Source organism: Coffea eugenioides, chromosome 2 (genome assembly GCF_003713205.1).
Source record: "Coffea eugenioides isolate CCC68of chromosome 2, Ceug_1.0, whole genome shotgun sequence".
Lineage (NCBI taxonomy): Eukaryota > Viridiplantae > Streptophyta > Magnoliopsida > Gentianales > Rubiaceae > Coffea > Coffea eugenioides.
Genome location: NC_040036.1, coordinates 58,992,119 through 59,008,853, shown reverse-complemented (window position 1 = coordinate 59,008,853; position 16,735 = coordinate 58,992,119).

The following is a 16,735-nucleotide window of genomic DNA, read 5'->3' as shown; positions in this document are numbered from 1 at the left end:
ACTTCTAATCACACTTTTTCTTACCTAAAACTCACTATTGACCACCAAATTTAGTACACATACCTCACCAAGTGATCATACTACCAAAGTGCACAAAAACACACCAAAAACCCTAGTATGCACAAAAAAAACCCTAACTTATACCATTCCTTTTGTGATACCCCGACTTTTAGGATAATGTTTTTGTTTAGTTTCAAAGAGGATATTACAGTTTCTTTATTTTATTTTTGTTTTAAAACATTGTTTTATTTTAAAGACTGGAAACCCTACTTGTACTTTAAAACCCTAGTTTACTTGTGACTAACAGGTTGTGATTAAATCCCTCATAGTTGACTCAAAACCCTAATTTTATTCTATGGAATTGTAAAATTCATCACATTTTTCTTAAAATTCCTTTTTATTTGAAATACATTACCTTATTATAGCTATACTACTTATTTACATCCTCAAGGGTTAGAATAAAGAATAGAATTAAGAGTTTTACCCTTAGTTTCATAGTTCGGGTAAATTAGAGTTTTCACGTATTTTGATAATGTGATTAAGTGTGGAGGTTTGTGTACTAAATTTAGTAATTAAGAGTGAGTTTTAGATGAGAAATAATATGAGATTAGAAGTGAGAATAATAAGTTAGTGAATTATAAGTAAAAATCCTAGTACGTGCGAGTTAAGGAAAAACGGGTAGAATCGACGTGCACCGTTTGTTACCGAGTGAGTGCACCATGTGAACACCACTTTATTACCTTAATATCCTTGCTCTTAATTGAGTCAAATCAACCCCAAAATATCTGATAAAGCAGCCGAAAAGTTGGACAAAAAAACAAGAGAGAGAAAAGAAAATTTTGACCACCAATCAAATTGTGACATGTGTTAAACTTTGACCAAGCCTTTTTCTTGCTTTCTTATCTTTCCTTGGGCTGCATTTCTTCTTCATTTCTGCACATTTGGCTGTGAGAGTGAGGAGAGAAAAGGTGAGAAAGAAACACTTCATTCCATCTTGATTTCTTGCTCAATCTTGCAAACTAACCGATAGATTCACCAAATAATCCATGGAAGCTGCTTAGAAAGGTGGATTGCCATCTTGGAGTGGAGAGTTTTGGTGGTTCAAGCTTCCTAGAGGCTGTTGTGCTTCTCCAATACTAGGTAAGGAAGGTATTAGTTCATGGTTGTACTACTTAATGGTTTACAAGTGAAAGTTATGGTTTGTTGGGTAGATCTCATGGTTTAGTAGTAGATTTGGTCAATTCCAGCTTTGTAGTGTAAAATTTCAGCTTTGGGTTTGAATGATTTTCTTCTTATACTTGCTGTATGGATGGTATATGATGTATATAAGCTTGTATATGAGGTTGTAGTGCTGGTTTCAAGCTTAAAATGAGAGTTATACCTTGAATGGAGCAAATTTCCAGAATATCGGTTTCTTATGGTTCAGTTCTGCCTGTTTCTGTTTGAGTATGTTAGAGACCGAACCAGCCTTAGCCCAAAACATGAAAGTTGTAGAGAATGATATTTTATGGTTGCCTACAAAATTTCAACCCAATCCGACCTCCGTAGCCTGTGAAAAGACCGAAATACCCCTGCTGCCCTGTTTCTGTCCGAAACTGATAATCAGCTTCTGTAATTGGTTAGTTTGACTGGGAATACTACTTATTTGGTTATTGATGTCTTCTTAAGAATTATAGCCTTGTATCTTAGCTTTCAAATAGCTTTGGAATTACCTGAATCGGAGTTGTGTGTACTGAGATATGATTGAATGAATCAGGACTGCTGGTTGAATTTCACAGTGAGCTTCGAACTGAAACATCTGGGGTTGTTTTGGTAACTTTGACCTAGTCAGGATGAGAACTGGACTAAGTAGTCTTCATCAAAGTTATAGCTCTCTGTCTTAGCTTCGCAATGGTATAAATTTCACCCTAATCCGATAAGCGTAGCTCCGGTTGTGTCTGTTACGAAAAAAAATGTCAAATCTGCCTTTTTTTTCCTAACTTAAACTTCATTTCCGCACATGTTCTTAGCTTGATTTTGTACTTGTATGACCTTGAGCCTATTGGACGGCTAATGAAATGAGATTATGTTGTGTGTAACTTTGGGTTTGATTGAGGAAAAGAATGAAGCCATAAATGGCTAGAAAATAGGTAAATACAAAGGGCGTGCTGCCCAAATTTACGCTCGAGAACTAGGTAGATATGCTTGCGACTTGAGTAAGGTTTGAGAGCGAATACCACTTGAACCATCTAGGATATTGCACCTTCTTTTATCGAGGTATATAAGTTAGAACTTGGCCGACCTTGTACCCTTGGAAAAATGAAATTTATAACTAATAGATATACTTTTCTCCATTTCGTCGACCCAAATGGTATTTCAAAGTATAATTGTTTCCAAGTTTCAAAGTCTTAAGAGCGAGCATGAATTTCTTAGAATTTGATAAGTATCTTGAATACTACTTAAACGAATTGCATTTACTTGATTTTCTTGAAACGAAACTCCTATGTTTCGAACTCTAGAAAATTTTACATTCGTAAATGATATTTTATCGCAGATTTGGACTCCAACCAAGGAGTTGGACCTGAACGTGTTTTTGAGAGGCACTAGACTTTTGGTGAGTGCTTCCAAATATCTGGTTGAACTTGACACTTGTTTTAATACTTGATCCATGAAATACCTGATACGAGATTTGTTGATCGGGTAAGGGTGTACTTTATCGCACTTGCCCTAATAAGATATCTACTTGTTTATTGTTGCAATTAACTTGATATACTTGTACTTGATTTGTAAGTGTGGAGCGGTAGTATGTACCACACTCTATCCGAGTGGGAGGTGCCTCTCATTCCCGTCTCCATACTTTTATTTTAATTCAGTCGATTGGAGTGTTACCTCATCGACTTTTGGGGACCCCAAACCCCATTGGCTAGTTAATCGAGTCGAGCCGGCAAGGGCTTGGTCGATTGGGTAACGAACCATGGGTCTTTCGTTTTATCGAGTGGAGTGATATCTCCTCGACTAATCGGTATACTCGAGTATCACCACCAATATTTATTGAGGATTTTGGGCCCAGTAGGGGGTGTGAATGGTGGACGGAGAGTAGTGTAAGTGGTGCTCTACTGGATTGGTTACTTACTTGAAGGTTGACGGAGTGTCAACTATTACTTGATCAAGCTCTGGTGATGCAAAGGGGAATTTGGCTCCTGAGAGCCATCCGTATCCTCATGCTTTGGAATGATTATTGTTTATTGGATTATTGTTTCTTCTAAAAACTTTTATACTCGATCATTTTGAGATTGCTACTTGACGTGTTATTGCTCACTTTTATGAACTCTTCATGCTCGTTACTTTGCTATATCGAAAACTTGTACTTATAAATAATGGTCAATTTGCTATTTGGAACCTCACTGGGCTTTTAGCTCATTCCACTCCATTTGTTTTCCTTTCAGGGGTACGAGCGAGGCGTGAGATATGTAAAGACTAGCGTAGACTAGTTGTTTTTGACTTTTGACTTGTACTCGCGCTATTACTCGAATAGAATGTTTTGTATCTGGATTGTATACACTTTGAACCAGTTTGGGTATATTGAGGTTTTGTATCTTGATTGTGCATCAATGTAAATTATAGGCTTGAATTGCGATGTTATTTATTGTCTATGGATGTATGCACGTGATACGAGTGAGTGAGTCCTGGCGAGAGTTGGGCAGGCGATCCGCCGAACCCTTTGGTACGCCTTAGGGGGAGGTGGGGTCGTCACAGATGGTATCAGAGCTCCTATTGAGCTCGTGCCGGGAGAGGGTTCTCGGACTGTGGGGATTGGCTTGTTAAGTGTGGAACAAATATCTGTTATTGAGGACCTTAGATATGTATGTTTGGTAGGAATCTTAACTTGGATTATTTGTACTTGGGAGCGTACGGCCTGAGATGTGAATGCTCCTAGTTTCGGATTCTTGTACTCGAATACCAAAACTGGAAAACACTAGAATAAAGAACTATATCTCGATTGAATTTGAGATAAATTTGGATGGTAAACGTCAAGGCATGAAAGATTCTAGGATTGGATTTGAGATTAAACTAATTAAGGAAAATGGATCAGTGAGTGTTGTCATGGATTAGTCTTGTGCACGTTTGGTTAGGGTTATATATATGATAGTTAGATTTGTGATCGTTGCACACGTTAAGGTGCTGGTATTATAATTGTTTTGGTTCTTCGGTACCTACATACTTTGATTTCGTGTTTCTATGATTTTATTATGATTTGATTACGGATATACATGAATTTCTTATGAACTCATTTTAACTACTGGTTAACTATTTTTCTATTTTCTATACCTTGGTGTCTATTTTCTACACCTCTGTGATACCGCATAGGAACTTGACTTTGATTTCTCTTTAAGTTTTGAATTCTATATGGAATTTTAGGGAACAAAAATGTGAGATCTGTACTTGTATATGAATTTTGGTGGAATTTGGATAACCACCTGGTTTCTTCTTGTGCAAGTTTATAAGTGTACACGAGAGAGTGGGTTAGGGTATGGATCTTCTACCAGAAGGAATATGTAATGACCAGTGAAACTAGGTCAGAAGACAGAAGAGATATCAGGAATGTTTGAATTAAAGGTTAGAATTTCGAGGACGAAATTCTTTTAAGGAGGGGAGATTGTGATACCCAAACTTTTAGGATAATGTTTTTGTTTAGTCTCAAAGAGGATATTATAGTTTCTTTATTTTATTTTTGTTTTAAAACATTGTTTTATTTTAAAGACTAGAAACCCTACTTGTACTTTAAAAACCCTAGTTTACTTGTGACTAACAGGTTGTGATTAAATCCATCATATTTCACTCAAAACCCTAATTTTATTCTATGGAATTGTAAAATTCATCACATTTTTCTTAAAATTCCCTTTTATTTGAAATATATTACCTTATTATAGCTATACTACTTATTTACATCCTCAAGGGTTAGAATAAAAGAATAGAATTAAGAGTTTTACCCTTAGTTTTATAGTTCGGGTAAATTAGAGTTTTCACGTATTTTGGTAATGTGATTAAGTGTGGAGGTTTGTGTTACTAAATTTAGTAATTAAGAGTGAGTTTTAGATGAGAAATAATATGAGATTAGAAGTAAGAATAATAAGTTAGTGAATTATAAGTAATAAAAATCCTAGTACGTGCGAGTTAAGGAAAAACGGTAGAACCGATGTGCACCGTTTGTTACCGAGTGAGTGCACCATGTGAATACCACTTTATTACCTTAATATCCTTGCTCTTAATTGAGTCAAATCAACCCCAAATATCTGATAAAGCAGCCGAAAAGTTGGACAAAAAAACAAGAGAGAGAAAAGAAAATTTTGACCACCAATCAAATTGTGACATGTGTTAAACTTTGACCAAGCCTTTTCCTTGCTTTCTTATCTTTCCTTGGGCTGCATTTCTTCTTCATTTCTGCACATTTGGCCGTGAGAGTGAGGAGAGAAAAGGAGAGAAAGAAACACTTCATTCCATCTTGATTTCTTGCTCAATCTTGCAATCTAACCGATAGATTCACCAAATAATCCATGGAAGTTGCTTAGGAAGGTGGATTGCCATCTTGGAGTGGAGAGTTTTGGTGGTTCAAGCTTCCTAGAGGCTGTTGTGCTTCTCCAATACTAGGTAAGGAAGGTATTAGTTCATGGTTGTACTACTTAATGGTTTACAAGTGAAAGTTATGGTTTGTTGGGTAGATCTCATGGTTTAGTAGTAGATTTGGTCAATTCCAGCTTTGTAGTGTAAAATTTCAGCTTTGGATTTGAATGATTTTCATCTTATACTTGCTGTATGGATGGTATATGATGTATATAAGCTTGTATATGAGGTTTTAGTGCTGGTTTCAAGCTTAAAATGAGAGTTATACCTTGAATGGAGCAAATTTCCAGAATATCGGTTTCTTATGGTTCAGTTCTGACTGTTTCTGTTTGACTATGTTAGAGACCGAACCAGCCTTAGCCCAAAACATCAAAGTTGTAGAGAATGCTATTTTATGCTTGCCTACAAAATTTCAACCCAATCTGACCTCTGTAGCCTATGAAAAGACCAAAATACCCCTGCTGCCCTGTTTCTGTCCGAAACTGATAATAAGCTTCTATTATTGGTTAGTTTGACTGGGAATACTACTGATTTGGTTGTCAATGTCTTCTTAAGAATTATAGCCTTGTATCTTAGCTTTCAAATGGCTTTGGAATTACCTGAATCGGAGTAGTGTGTTCTGAGATATGATTGAATTAATCAGGACTGTTAGTTGAATTTCACGGTGAGCTTCGAACTGGAAAATCTGGGGTTGTTTGGTAACTTTGACCTAGTTAGGATGAAAACTGTGTGATACCCCAACTTTTAGGATCATCTTTTGTTTAGTCTCAAAGAGGATATTACGGTTTCTTTAGTTTATTTTATATTAGAAAACATTCTTTGTTAAAGAAAGAAACTACCAAGTTTTTCCTTTGGTTTTGATTTAAAACCTTGTCTTATTTTAATACGACTGGAACACCCTACAAAAGTCACCATCACAACCCTCGGTTCATTGTGACAGTCGACCTGTTTTCCTCAAATTTATCCCATATCTTTAACAGGACAGAAACCCTAAATTCAATTTATGGAATTGTAAAACCTCCTGCACGTTTTCTTAAAATCCTTTTATCTTGACGAAATTATTCCATTTATTCATGGCCCTACTACCCAATCACTCCCCACAATAAGTGTAAATGAATATAGAAAGTGTAAATGAATATAGAAGTAAGGGTTTTCGTTGTCCGTTTCCAAGTTAGAGCGAATTAGGGTTTTCACGTTTTTCCGTAGTGTGACTATTCGGTACGGAGTGAGAATCAAATTTGGTAGGTAAGAGTGACTTTTGGATGAGGAAATATTATATGATTAGAAGTGATAATAATAAGTTAGTGATTAGAAGTTAAAAACTCAAGTATATGCGATTTAAGGAAAAACGGCTCGGACCGACGGGTGTCGCGCGCTACCGATTGAACACACCACTTAATCCCCACTTTATTACCTAAATTTTCTTATTTTATAACAGCTAATTAACCATCAAAATATCTCATACATCAGCCACAATTGTTGACTTAAAATACCAAGAGAGAGAAGGGAAAAAATGAATGGAATTAGTGGCGACAAGTGGCGGTATTTCATTGGATGGTTGACTAACTAATTTACACCATATTTATCACCAAAAACCAACCTATTTCCTCTATTATTTCTGCATATCAGCCGTGAGTTGAGGGAGGAAGAACAAGAGAAAAGGAAACTTCAATCAATCTTGGTTTGAGCTTGAATGAGTGAAAACACGAAATACTAAACCGATTAATCATTAGTTGGGAAGCTTAAGGAGCTAAATTTTGCCAAGGGAAGTGAAGGATCACTCTTGCAAGGCTTTGTCTTAAGGTATATTGGCTGATCACCCCTTTCTTCTCCATTAATCATAATCAAGTTGGTTGTTAAGCTTAGAATTGAGCTGGTGATGCCTATTTTCAAGTGGTTGTGATGATTAGAGGATTGTATTTTGAGCTAGGGTTTTGATTTAGTTGCTTATAATTCTTATGGGTTAGGTGTTATATGATGTACATATATAGTATATGATCTTGTAAAGGTGATGGTAGTGGTAGATTCAAGTAAGGTTGCATTGAATCCCAAAATTTCAGGTTTCTGGAAAATTTCAGCTCTATTTTGTCCGGTTTTATTGCACCATGTTAGAGGCCAATTTAGGCTTAGCATAAAACATGAAAGTTGTAGAGAATGGTATTTTATAGTTTCCTACAAAATTTCAGCTCAATCGGAGCAATGTAACATGTGAAAAGATGAAAATACCCTCGCTGTTCTAGGTTACATTCCAGAGTTCCGCGTGGACAGATTAGTCTTTTTGGTTGTGTTTATTCACTATAATCCGTTCGGATGTAGCCATCTGCCAAAACATGAAAGTTTCAGTACTCTGTCTTAGATTTTCAACGCCACTAAGAACATCTCAAACGGATCTATGTAGCCTAAGTTATGGCCAAAATAGTCGCATCTATTCTAAACGTCGGATTCTGCCGTGTTTCTGGATTTAGCTTCTGACCCTGTTTTGTCCGTTTTGATAACGTATGAACTGGGTGTTGGTGTCTTCATAAGAAAGGTAGATCTTGGTCTTAGATTCGAAACGGTGTAAAGTGTATCCAAATCCGAGTTTCGTAGCTTCAGTTATGACCAAAACAAGATCAGTTGTCAGAACTGCCTTCGAATTGGACAGTTCTGACAGGAATGTTTGGATCCATTTTCCTCCATGCTCTGTACTGATTCAGCTTTTGGTCCAAACATGAAAGTTATAGCCTTATGTCTTAGCTTTCTAACGTCTCTAGAATTTCTTGATTCCGATTTCTGAGCCATGAGTTACGGTCTTTCAAACAGGGCCTATTTGGTAACCCGAAATGAAATGGCTGGAACTATTTTGTGCGTTTTTGACCAATACCTATTGAGATCTGGGTTGAGATGTCTAAATAAAAGTTGTAGCCCTTCCTCGTAACTTCGAAACGGTGTCTCACCCACCTTGATCCAACATTCCTAGCCTAACTTTTGATCAAAACGGTTTGGGATGGCAAATCTGGCCGTTTTCGTTTCCGTTTCCGTGTCCGTCTCCATTTCCGTGTGCCGTTTCCACACTTGCATGTGCCAATTTTGCAGTTTTACTTGAGTTTTGCATGTTAGTGGCCGTTTGTGATATATTGTGATGCAATCTTCTATTTCAGACGGTGACGGGCTAGACGGTGCCGTGCCTACTTATTGTATACGACATGATCCTTCATTTTTTGCTACACGACTTTGGATAATATTCAGGCCGTTGTGCTGTATAAACTCTTATGTTTTATGTGAATAAAAGGGACTTAGCGAGCGGTTACTTTATCACATCGAACCTAAACCGTAGTTCTGTACCTATTTTTATTAGATGTGATATACATGAATATTTTGGTTGAACCCCTTGAGCTTTGTAGCTCGGTTGATGTTCGTGAGTTTTCGTTTGAACCCCTTGAGCTGTAGGCTCGGGTGCGTTGTAATTGGGTTGATCTTCCGAACTAGAGACTATTAGAGCGTCAGTCTTGTCGAAGCCGCCACACATTATGTCTGAGGTCACCCAACTTAGTAACCGTTTCATCGAGAATGTGAACCAAGTTTGTGACCCGAGCTTGTGACTCAAGCTCAAGTTTGTGATTTCGTTCGCTTGAGCAAGTTTGTGAGGTGACTGGCCAGTGAGGGTGATAAGGTGTACGGTGGGAGTACAAGTGGAGTTCTACGGACCATTATTTGTGGTCGACGGAGTGTCGACAGGAGATCACACGTGGCATACGATTTGGTTTTGGAGCCAACCTGTATCCTTCATTTGTAATGTTACTTTTGCACTTGACTTGACATTTTGTGAAATAGTTGTTTATCTAAATGTGCAATTTACGATTTTACCCCTGTTTACTTACTAAGCACATAACTTACCCCGTTTCCTTTGTTTTCCTTAGCAGGGGACGACACGGGGAACTCCTTGGCACATTCACTAGTATAGTTAGGTTTGCTTGTAATAGTTGGACAATTAAGATGGTTGTTTTGTTTTGGTGGTTTGTATAAGGACCCTCCTTAGGGTCTACTTTCTGCTAGTTGTTATCTATGAAATATAGTGGATTGACTAGTTGCTTTTGGGGATGTAAATAGAATTTTTTTGGAGTTGACTATTATGAATAGTACGCTTTTGGTTTATCTAGGTTTTATTGTTTTGAAATTTCGAGTCCTGGCGCGAGTTAGGCAGGCGTCCCGCCGATACCTTAGGGTTCGCCCTTGGGAGAAGCGGGGGCGTCAGAGGTGGTATCAGAGTTTAGGCTTCCGATCTCCTAGGCTAAAGTATGGGATGCCGGACTGTGGGATTTGATTGATTTGAAAGTTAAGCAATTGAGGGATAAAACCTATAGCTTCTTTGCGTGGTCTCTGCGCGGAGTGAGCCTGGATGAAGTGGTGAATAAGTATGAAGGATTAAGAGATCGTTCGAGCATAAGCCATGAATTGTGAAGGTTATAAGCCTTAAATCTTTCTCATGGTATCTGAGGACCATAGATAGGTACGTCAGGTAGGAATTTCATGTAGATACCTATTCTTGGACTGTAGCCTCAGAGAGGTGAATTATTATATTTCGGATTCTCGCCTGCATACTCCAGAGTTGAGTGCTCTAAACTCTGAGACTTGCATTTGAACATAACAGGTTTTCTGCTAGAGTGAGTTACAAGAGTGATCAAACGGGGGGGGGCACCCCCCCCCCTTGGGGGGAGTGGAGTAAGAAACCGGCACGGCGTTTGATTTCACTGAGTGTGGGACGACAAGTCGCGTTTTCTATCATTTTGCCCTTGCATTATCCCTACATGTCATTCACTTGTGGTATGTTAATGCCTACACATATAGTACCTACTGCACTTGACTTTGTCTAACTTGAGATGTTTCTTGGTGTATATGGTGCATTATATTATGTATATGTCTCCTTGTGTATTTGGTGTGTTATATCTTGTTGTTTTAGTCAATTTACTGTGTTGCATATTAAATCACCTTTTGAAAAAAAAAAAAATTTCGAGGACGAAATTCTTTGAAGGAGGGGAGATTGTGATGCCCCAACTTTTAGGATCATCTTTTGTTTAGTCTCAAAGAGGATATTACGGTTTCTTTAGTTTATTTTTATTTAAAACATGTATTTAGTTAGAAGAAGAAACTAAAGATTTATTTCTTTGGGTTTGATTTAAAACCTTTTTTTATTTTATAGGACTGGAAATCCTAAAAGTCTAATCAAAACCCTAGTTTCACTTGTGACTGACTGTTTTCTCAAATTTCTCATATTTTAACCGAAACCTTAAATTCAATTTATGGAATTGTAAAACCCCTCACGCTTTTCGTAAAAACACCATTTTATTTGGAAATTATTCATTTATTATGGCCCTACTACCCAATCACCCCACAATAAGTGTAAATGAATATAGAAGTAAGGGTTTTCGTTGTCCGTTTTCAAGTTAGAGCGAATTAGGGTTTGCACGTTTTTTCGTAGTGTGACTATTCGGTACGGAGTGGGATCAAATTTGGTAGGTAAGAGTGACTTTTGGATGAGAAAATATTATATGATTAGAAGTGATAATAATAAGTTAGTGATTAGAAATTAAAAACTCAAGTATATGCGATTTAAGGAAAAACGGCTCGGACCGACGAACACACCACTTGATCCCTACTTTGTTACCTTAATTTTCTTATTTTATAACAGCTAATTAACCATCAAAATATCTCATACATCAGCCACAATTGTTGACTTAAAATACCAAGAGAGAGAAGGGAAAAAATGAATGGAATTAGTGGCGACAAGTGGCGGTATTTCATTGGATGGTTGACTAACTAATTTACACCATATTTATCACCAAAAACCAACCTATTTCCTCTATTATTTCTGCATATCAGCCGTGAGTTGAGGGAGGAAGAACAAGAGAAAAGGAAACTTCAATCAATCTTGGTTTGAGCTTGAATGAGTGAAAACACGAAATACTAAACCGATTAATCATTAGTTGGGAAGCTTAAGGAGCTAAATTTTGCCAAGGGAAGTGAAGGATCACTCTTGCAAGGCTTTGTCTTAAGGTATATTGGCTGATCACCCCTTTCTTCTCCATTAATCATAATCAAGTTGGTTGTTAAGCTTAGAATTGAGCTGGTGATGCCTATTTTCAAGTGGTTGTGATGATTAGAGGATTGTATTTTGAGCTAGGGTTTTGATTTAGTTGCTTATAATTCTTATGGGTTAGGTGTTATATGATGTACATATATAGTATATGATCTTGTAAAGGTGATGGTAGTGGTAGATTCAAGTAAGGTTGCATTGAATCCCAAAATTTCAGGTTTCTGGAAAATTTCAGCTCTATTTTGTCCGGTTTTATTGCACCATGTTAGAGGCCAATTTAGGCTTAGCATAAAACATGAAAGTTGTAGAGAATGGTATTTTATAGTTTCCTACAAAATTTCAGCTCAATCGGAGCAATGTAACATGTGAAAAGATGAAAATACCCTCGCTGTTCTAGGTTACATTCCAGAGTTCCGCGTGGACAGATTAGTCTTTTTGGTTGTGTTTATTCACTATAATCCGTTCGGATGTAGCCATCTGCCAAAACATGAAAGTTTCAGTACTCTGTCTTAGATTTTCAACGCCACTAAGAACATCTCAAACGGATCTATGTAGCCTAAGTTATGGCCAAAATAGTCGCATCTATTCTAAACGTCGGATTCTGCCGTGTTTCTGGATTTAGCTTCTGACCCTGTTTTGTCCGTTTTGATAACGTATGAACTGGGTGTTGGTGTCTTCATAAGAAAGGTAGATCTTGGTCTTAGATTCGAAACGGTGTAAAGTGTATCCAAATCCGAGTTTCGTAGCTTCAGTTATGACCAAAACAAGATCAGTTGTCAGAACTGCCTTCGAATTGGACAGTTCTGACAGGAATGTTTGGATCCATTTTCCTCCATGCTCTGTACTGATTCAGCTTTTGGTCCAAACATGAAAGTTATAGCCTTATGTCTTAGCTTTCTAACGTCTCTAGAATTTCTTGATTCCGATTTCTGAGCCATGAGTTACGGTCTTTCAAACAGGGCCTATTTGGTAACCCGAAATGAAATGGCTGGAACAAATTTTGGTGCGTTTTTTTGACCCGCTAATACTATTGAGAATTCGGGTTTGAGATGTCTAAGATAAAAGTTGTAGCCTTCCTGGGAACTTAGAAACGGTGTGCTCACGTCCACTGCTTGAATGCAGGCGACATTCCTGAGCCTAAATTTTTGATCAGATACGGTTTCGTGATACGACAAAAATCATCTGGTCCGTTTCGCGATTGTCCGTTTCCGCAGTGTTGCCGTCCTCGCTCATTTCCATGGTGATCGTTCGCGGCAGCTTGGCATGTCGTCCAGAATTGTTTGTTCGTCTTTACGCTGTGGAGGTTGATGTGCAATGTTAGGTTAGGGCTTGTTTGTGATATATTGTGATGCAATCTTCTATTTCAGACGGTGACGGGCTAGACGGTGCCGGTGGGGCCTACTAGCTGTATACGTGACGTGATCCTTGCATTTTTGCTATACGTACTTTTGGAGTAAGTATTCAGGCCGTTTGTGTGTATAAACTGCTTATGTGTTTTGATGTGAATAAGGGGGACTTAGGTGAGGGTGTACTTTATCACACTCGATCTAAACCCTAGTTTGTACCTATGTTTTTTATGAGATGTGTATACATGAATTATTTTGGGTTTGAACCCCTTGAGCTTGTAGCTCGGGGTGACGTTCGTGAGTTTTGGGTTTGAACCCCTTGAGCTTGTAGCTCGGGTGGACGTTTGTAAGTTGGGGTTGATCTTCCGACCTAGATGGACTATTCGAGCCGGTCAGGGCTTGGTCGAAGCTAGTCCAACTTAGTCTGAGGTCACCAACTTTGTGAATCCGGTTCATCGAGAATGTGAACCAAGTTTGTGACCCGAGCTTGTGACTCAAGCTCAAGTTTGTGATTTCGTTCGCTCGAGCAAGTTTGTGAGGTGACTGGCCAGTGAGGGTGATAAGGTGTACGGTGGGAGTACAAGTGGAGTTCTACGGACCATTATTTGTGGTCGACGGAGTGTCGACAGGAGATCACACGTGACATACGATTTGGTTTTGGAGCCAACCTGTATCCTTCATTTGTATTGTTACTTTTGCACTTGACTTGACATTTTGTGAAATAGTTATTTATCTAAATGTGTAATTTACGATTTTACCCCTGTTTACTTACTAAGCACATAGCTTACCCCGTTTCCTTTGTTTTCCTTAGCAGGGGATGACACGGGGAACTCCTTGGCACATTCACTAGTATAGTTGGATTTGCTTGTAATAGTTGGACAATTAAGATGGTTGTTTTGTTTTGGTGGTTTGTATAAGGACCCTCCTTAGGGTCTACTTTCTGCTAGTTGTTATCTATGTAATATAGTGGATTGACTAGTTGCTTTTGGGGATGTAAATAGAATTTTTTTGGAGTTGACTATTATGAATAGTACGCTTTTGGTTTATCTAGGTTTTATTGTTTTGAAATTTCGAGTCCTGGCGCGAGTTAGCCAGGCGTCCCGCCGATACCCTAGGGTTCGCCCTTGGGAGAAGCGGGGGCGTCACAGGTGGTATCAGAGCTTAGGCTTCCGATCTCCTAGGCTAAAGTATGGGATGCCGGACTGTGGGATTTGATTTGATTTGAAAGTTAAGCAATTGAGGGATAAAACCTATAGCTTATTCGCGTGGTCTCTGCGCGGAGTGAGCCTGGATGAAGTGGTGAATAAGTATGAAGGATTAAGAGCTCGTTCGAGCATAAGCCATGAATTGTGAAGGTTATAGGCCTTAAATCTTTCTCATGGTATCTGAGGACCATAGATAGGTACGTCAGGTAGGAATTTCGATTGTAGATAGCTTACTCTTGGGACTGCAGCTCGAGTGGTGAATTATCTTATTTCGGATTCTCGTGCCTGAGTACTCCAGAGTTGAGGTGCTGCTAAGTACTTGAGACTTGCATTTTGGGAACATGAACAGGCTTTGTCTGGCTAGAGTGAGTACAAGAGATCAACGGGCACCTTGGGAAGTGGAGTAAGAAACCGGACGGGGTTGATTTTCACTGAGTGTGGGACGACAAGTCGCGTTTTCTATCATTTTGCCCTTGCATTATCCCTACATGTCATTCACTTGTGGTATGTTAATGCCTACATATATAGTACCTACTGCACTTGACTTTGTCTAACTTGAGATGTTTCTTGGTGTATATGGTGCATTATATTATGTATATGTCTCCTTGTGTATTTGGTGTGTTATATCTTGTTGTTTTAGTCAATTTACTGTGTTGCATATTAAATCACCTTTTGAAAAAAAAAAAAATTTCGAGGACGAAATTCTTTGAAGGAGGGGAGATTGTGATGCCCCAACTTTTAGGATCATCTTTTGTTTAGTCTCAAAGAGGATATTACGGTTTCTTTAGTTTATTTTTATTTTAAAACATTATTTTGTTTTAAAGAAGAAACTAAAGTTATTTCTTTGGGTTTGATTTAAAACCTTGTTTTATTTTATACGACTGGAAACCCTAAAAGTCTAATCAAAACGCTAGTTTTACTTGTGACTGACTGTTTTCTCAAATTTCTCATATTTTAACCGAAACCCTAAATTCAATTTATGGAATTGTAAAACCCCTCACGTTTTTCTTAAAAATGCCCTTTTATTTGGAAATTATTCATTTATTATGGCCCTACTACCCAATCACCCCACAATAAGTGTAAATGAATATAGAAGTAAGGGTTTTCGTTGTCCGTTTCCAAGTTAGAGCGAATTAGGGTTTTCACGTTTTTTCGTAGTGTGACTATTCGGTACGGAGTGAGGATCAAATTTGGTAGGTAAGAGTGACTTTTGGATGAGGAAATATTATATGATTAGAAGTGATAATAATAAGTTAGTGATTAGAAGTTAAAAACTCAAGTATATGCGATTTAAGGAAAAACAGCTCGGACCGACGGGTGTCGCGCGCTACCGATTGAACACATCACTTGATCCCTACTTTATTATCTTAATTTTCTTATTTTATAACAGCTAATTAACCATCAAAATATCTCATACATCAGCCACAATTGTTGACTTAAAATACCAAGAGAGAGAAGGGAAAAAATGAATGGAATTAGTGGCGACAAGTGGCGGTATTTCATTGGATGGTTGACTAACTAATTTACACCATATTTATCACCAAAAACCAACCTATTTCCTCTATTATTTCTGCATATCAGCCGTGAGTTGAGGGAGGAAGAACAAGAGAAAAGGAAACTTCAATCAATCTTGGTTTGAGCTTGAATGAGTGAGAGAACCTCAGCGAAAATAACTAGAACGCGGATTCAGCATCATTCAGTGTGGTTGAGAAGGGCTGGCGAGAGCTTAAGGTAGCTAGATTTGGGCCCAAGGGGGAATGTTGAAGGATGCTGTCTGGCAAGAGCTTGTCTCAGGAGCGGTATGACAATTCGGGGCTGATCAACTGCCTTGTTCTTCTCCATTAAGTCGGTAATAAAGAGATTGGGTTTGTTGAGGGCCTAGGAATTGGAAGCTACGTGAGTTGGCGCTATTATTGGTGGTTCAGGGCAAGTGGTTCGTGATGCGATTTAGACGGATTGTAATTCGGCTTGATGGCTAAGGGGTTTTGCATTTTAGTTGCTTAATATATCGCTCTTCTGTGGGTTGGTCTGCTTAATGAGGGGAGTCATGAATGTACAGATATAGTATATGATCTTGTAAAGGTGATGGTAGTGGTAGATTCAAGTAAGGTTGCATTGAATCCCAAAATTTCAGGTTTCTGAAAAATTTCAGCTCTATTCTGTCCGGTTTTTTGTACCATGTTAGAGGCCAAGTTAGACTTATCATAAAACATAAAAGTTATAGAGAATGGTATTTTATAGCTGCCTACAAAATTTCAGCTCAATCGGAGCAACGTAGCTTGTGAAAAGATGAAAATACCCTCGCTGTTCTAGGTTACATTCCAGAGTTCCGCGTGGACAGTTTAGTCTTTTTGGTTGTGTTTATTCACTATAATCCGTTCGGATTTAGCCATTTTCCAAAACATTAAAGTTTCAGTACTCTGTCTTAGTTTTTCAACTCCACCAAGAACATCTCAAACGGATCTATGTAGCCTGAGTTATGGCCAAAATAGTCGCATCTATTCTAAACT